Source organism: Chanodichthys erythropterus, chromosome 14 (assembly GCF_024489055.1).
Source record: "Chanodichthys erythropterus isolate Z2021 chromosome 14, ASM2448905v1, whole genome shotgun sequence".
In the NCBI taxonomy this organism is placed as follows: domain Eukaryota; kingdom Metazoa; phylum Chordata; class Actinopteri; order Cypriniformes; family Xenocyprididae; genus Chanodichthys; species Chanodichthys erythropterus.
In genome coordinates this window covers 10,548,645-10,554,644 of record NC_090234.1, presented here as the reverse complement: position 1 = coordinate 10,554,644, position 6,000 = coordinate 10,548,645, and the positions used below count along the sequence as shown (strand labels likewise).

Sequence of the window (6,000 nt, the reverse complement as noted above, 5' to 3'; positions counted from 1 at the left end):
TAACTAATTGTTGTTTTTATTTTTATTCAGAGCCACAGTCAACATCAGGCATAATCATCATCAACACCAGCAGAAACCCAGGACAGTTTATGGGAACTTTTTGAGAATGGTATCCGTGAAACCCAGCCGATACACAGTGCTACAGCTGATGCCACAGTAGAAGTGAAAAAGTACCTCAAAGATGCGTTTTTGCCCAGAACTCGTGATCCTCTAAGTTACTGGAAAGAGAGAGCTGTAATTTTCCCTCATTTGTATGTGCTTGCTAAAAAATACCTCTATTGTGAGAGGATTTTTTCAAAGGCTGGAGAAATTATCTGTAAAAAAAGAAGTAGGCTAAGTCCTTCCACAATTAATATTCTTGACTAAAAATCTGTAAAAAAAAAAAATAAAAAAAAATGTGAGACCATTGTGGCTTGATTTTGTTTGATTAATCTTCATTTTTCATGACCAAAATAACCTAGTTATTCACAGTGAGGAGGGTTACATAACCAACATCATGTAGTTGTCAGACAGATGTTAAAAACTCATCACATTAAAGGTGCCGTAGAACGTCTTTTCACAAGATGTAATTTAAGTCTAAGGTGTCCCCTGAATGTGTCTGTGAAGTTTCAGATCAAAATACCCCATAGATTTTTTTTTGGGGGCATCATTAACCATGTGCCGATTCAGGCTGCGGCCCCTTTAAATCTCACACTCCCTGCCCCTGAAGTTGCATTTATGAATTATACAGACTGCAAGTGTTTAATAATGAAAATAGTGACGGCTCTTGTCTCCATGAATACAGTAAGAAACTATGGTAACTTTAACCACATTTAACAGTACATTTGCAACATGCTAACGAAACATTTAGAAAGAAAATTTACAAATATCACAAAAAATATCATGATATCATGGATCATGTCAGTTATTATTGCTCCATCTGACATTTTTCACTGTTGTTCTTGCTTGCTTACCTTGTCTGATGATTCAGCTGTGCATAGATCCAGATGTTAATACTGGCTGCCCTTGTGTAATGCCTTGAACATGAGCTGGCATATGCAAATATTGGGGTCATACATATTAATGATCTCGACTGTTACGTAACAGTCAGTGTTATGTTGAGATTCGCCTGTTCTTCGGAGGTCTTTTAAACAAATGAGATTTATATAAGAAGGAGGAAACAATGGAGTTTGAGACTCACTGTATGTCATTTCCATGTACTGAACTCTTGTTATTCAACTATGCCGAGGTAAATTCAATTTTTAATTCTAGGGCACCTTTAACAAAAACACAACTTTTTTTATTTTTTAAATGGCTTGTTGTCAAGGTTGTTTCAGATAACATGTGCAATTGACCACTAGGTGTCACCGTGGAGATGGGTGCCGGTATAGTTTCGAAGCCTCAACACAATACACATTTGCTTCAACTGTTTCAGTGTTTCACAAAGCCTCGCTCTGCCCACCACTACGCAAAGCATTGTACAATATCATGAGAAAACCTATATCTTAGATGTTGAATTTCAGAGGATTTCTGAAAGCATTCTGCTCATAACAGCGCTTCACATTGCACAGCTTGTCGATCGCAGGCTAGGGTACGATATATGGATATATGGCGATATGTGGCGTGGATTTGGAATTTCTTCTGATTGGCTGGTGCCACGGCACAGAAAGAACCAATCAGCACTCGGTTAGGGTTTCATGACTGAACTTTGTATTAATAATTTCATAATGCAAATGATCTGCAAGTATTTTATTACTGTAAAATTATAAATTGTTTCACATTTATAAATAAATGGAATCTATCACAAGAAAGTTTCCAAACAACAACAAAATGCACTTTTAAATTTTTTCTCTTTTAGATGTCTTAAGAGATATTACTGTCAGCGCTGGAGCTCAGCGTTACCCGCACACGCTCCCAGAGACGCACACACAGGAAACAAGACCACTGAGAGCCTGACATCTTAAAACACAGCAGCTCACTCAGAGACCTGTGTGAAAATGCTGCAAAACATGACATTCATTCTCCTCTTCAGTTTAATCTTCATCTTCTCCTCTGGTAAGTTATTCATCAGTTATATATATTTTCTCTATAATGCCACATGTCTGATTATACACAAATGTTCTTCACCGTGAATTATTTCTACACCGAATAAGAAATTATTTGTGTGGTTTTTGGTTTTGGATTGAATTTTAATTTCATTTTTCAATCCTCAAAGTTGTGGAACAGACACCAAAACTTTTCTGCTTTCTACAGACAGTTTTATTAATTTCAATTAAAAACAATTCACATTTCATAGCAATCTATATGGTTTCATATGAATATTTATTACTCAGTCATGTGTTTCCCATGTAAGACCCATTGCTTTGAGCAAAAGTGTTTTAAGATATCATCTTTTCTCTCGCGTGTGTCTGTGTTAAATCAGGTCATGTCAGCAATAGTGAAAAGTCACGACTGCTCGATACGAAACAGCAGCATTTCTCACTGTGTTATTGATCCTTTTGCTCAGACTTTTAATACCACTTTATTTTTTTAGGTAAATCTGTATCTTCATGTATCTACAAAGCAGTGGGTGAAAATGTTGTGATTCAACTGGGTGATGAAGAATTACCACAGAACAGCCACTTGATCTGGACACATAATGAAAGCAGGGTGTATTTAAAAAGGGCTCAAATGTTAAGATACAAGATCTCAGCATTGACCGCTATGGATCCCTGATACTGGAGAACATACAGAAGAGCAAATCTGGGGAGTACAAAGCCGAAGTTTTTAATCTAGAGAGTGGAAAGTTAATAAAGAAAACAGAAGCACATCTCTGTGTACAAGGTATGTACAAGCTTGTCATTTCTTTCCTCTGTTTTTGCCTTTTCAAAGCAGGACCAAGAGTGTCTCAGCATTAAGACTTGCTGTTGTTGTGTGTGTTTCAGAGCCGGTGCCTGAACCTTCAGTCAGAGTCCAGTGTGTAGAAGAAGGAGTCAATCTGACTTGTATTCCTTCGAATAGCACTGAGGTTTTTGTATCCTGGATGAAAAATGGAGAGGAGTCAAAGATGACACACGTCGTTTTACATGTCAGCTCGTCTGAGCTCAAATCTGGAGATAAGTTCTCATGCACACTCAGCAACATGATCAGCAAAAAGACAGCAACAGATGTTCAGCCGGTGTGCTCTGACACAGGTTCATATATCTGAAGAAATCACTCTACATGTTATATTCTCATGCATGACAACATTGGTTTACGATGTTGACTCTAAGAATATTTTTATAATCCATTTAAAGGTGTACATGCAACAAATGAAGATAAGAACAGAAAAAAAAAAGAGAAAAGCAACAACGAAAATAAAAATGACGGTAAATGTCTATTTCTATCACAAAGTTCCTCATGATCATGTTTCCTGCCACAGAGCTGCCTTTGAGGAATATATGTCATGAAGCTGCTTTTATTAACCTTGAATATTTGTCAATTTAAATTATATCATTATTGTTAAAATGTTATTTTGTAAAAAGAAAAAAAAAGAGATCATATATTACATTTACATAAAACATATTTCAGCAATGTGGAATACTTTATTCTGTTTGGTCAATCACAAAATTCTGTGAATAAATATTTTGGTATAATGATGCTAAACACAGACAATTGGTTTTCTATGTCGCTGTCATAGTTTTATCTCTCTCAAATCATAATCTTCTCATGTATTAAAATCATTTCAGCTCAGATCAATATTTCATGTCCATTTAGTTGGTAAGCAGCTGTGTAATAAGTGGGTTGATGTACAGACAGACGATCATTACAGTAAACTCTTTCAGGTTTTTCTGTCGTGATTCAGACCTGCTTACTGTCCTGTTTATGTTTAAGTTTGTGCAGAAAGAGAAATTGTGTTTTTGCATCTTTTTGCAGTTGCTGAAATGATAAATGGTGGTAATTATAATGTTTTTTGTTTGTTTGTATTTGATCCTTAATTAGATGTGACTGGGAAATTACTTTTTGGCTTTGATTTCTGGTGGATGCTGGTGATCCTGTCTGGAGGAGCAAGTTTCCTTCTCATACTCTTCATCATCTGCCTAGTCTGTGTGTGCCGCTGCTGCAGCCGAAGCAAGAGGAAGGATGTGTTAACCTGAACAGTTTTGGGGCACCATTGACTTCCACAGTAGTTTTTTTCCTACTATGGAAGTCAATGGTGCCCCAAAGTGGCCTAGTTACAAACGTTCATCAAAATATCTTCCTTTGTGCTCAACAGAATAAAGAAATGTATACAGGTTTGGAACAACCTGAGGGTAAGTAAATGATGATAGAATTTTCATTTTGGGGTGAACTATCCCTTTAAGGCGTTGATAGTGGTGCCATGGAAACGCATAATTCCCAGTCCAAGGACCAAAAGGACGTGAACAGCTCCGAATATAACGTCACGTGTTGTCATTTCAAGATTCCGGTAAATACAAGGTGATGTGAACGCAGCATAAGTTCCTGCCACTCATCAGTTACCATTGACATTAACCACCATCATTAGTTAATCTTCCTTTGTGTATATTGTTCCTGTTTCAGTTCTGTTCATTGTCCGTTCACAGTCGTTTTACGTTGTGTTGTTGCTTCCATTCTGCCCATTTGGATTAAACTTTGATTTTACCCTGTTCTTCTTCGTCTTCCTTCGAGAACACAGCCTGACAATAATGTTCAAAAAAATACAATATTACAATATTCAAACAAATATAACTTTTTTGCTTTCAAGAAGTCTCAGTTTCCCCAGGTCAAATCCTCAAATCCTCTTTGGACACATTTGGAAATTTCTTCTTGACTGCGAGACAAAAATCAGTTTTGTTTTTTTAACTAAATGTTTCTAGTAAATTTTCCTTTCACCAAGTATTGACTTACTGTATATGGCTGCCATGGTTTCCTCATCAAGGGCACTTCTTCTCTGTCTCTACCACTGTACTCATACAAAAGACAAAACACAATAACTGAACATCTGTACAGAGGGCATGCACTTTCTTCTAACTAGTTTTGGATTTGCTGATATTTTAAAACAATTACTGGTAGGCTATACTGGATTTTAAAGATATTTAATGGGCATATTTTTGACATCATATTTATGATGATTGGGGAGAGGTCGAATTAGCCTTTCTTTACACTTCTGTATTGCATTTCCACTTTTACAAATGAAGGAATAGTGGAATATCACAAAGGCACATTCATTTAAGCGAACTTAACACTTCGGGGATCCACACACTGTCCGAATCGGAACATTTTTGTCATCAGGAAGGTTCGCGGTTGCCCGCACTTCCCGTTCGCGTGCAGCCTAATTGTCATGATGGCACGGACAGTTTGTGTACTGTACAATAGCCCATGCGAGAGTAAGTTGAGTGCTTGAAAACAAAGGTGCGCAGTGCACACGCCGAACGCGTCTTTCCGCAGCTAAATACTTTTTAAAGGCTCGTAAGCGCGTCTGTGTGCGAGACAGAACCTGTGTACATATGTTCAGAAAAAAATGAAGTATAGAAATAATGTTATAATAACTTGCTATATCCTATCTATAAATGTACTAAAAATCATTAAGAATCTGAATAAATGGACCATAAAATGGTCCATGCCATGTCTTAGCAATGATCCATCCCATACGGTAAAAAAATATATTTTATCTGGCCAAAATATATTTTAAATATATGGTAAATATATGTTACAAACAGTGAAGTTCAATGAAATATATTTTTGAAACTGAAAATATATTTTGTTTCAACCTTCATATACTTAAAATATATTTAAACGTATTTCAGGGGCAGGAAAAATATATTTATATATAAAAATATATTTCAGGGCGCAAGAAAATACATTTCCAATCTTACAGTCGACAATGCAAATGTGCGTGGAAGAAAGCCTTGCGAACAAAATTATCCATTATGTTTGAAGAATTTTAAACACTTGCAGAAAAACATGAATTTACACATATTTTTCACATTGACACTTTGTTCACATATCTTCCCAAAAATACAGATCTGTGTAATAGTATGGCACCTCACAAATGTGTGTTTT

At 36.2% G+C, this 6,000-nt stretch overlaps 1 pseudogene; it reads left to right on the top strand.

Moving 5' to 3' along the window:
• The first annotated feature begins 1,944 nt into the window (after window positions 1-1,944).
• On the top strand, window positions 1,945-4,094 carry LOC137036197 (uncharacterized; annotated as a pseudogene).
• The last annotated feature ends 1,906 nt before the right edge of the window (window positions 4,095-6,000 follow it).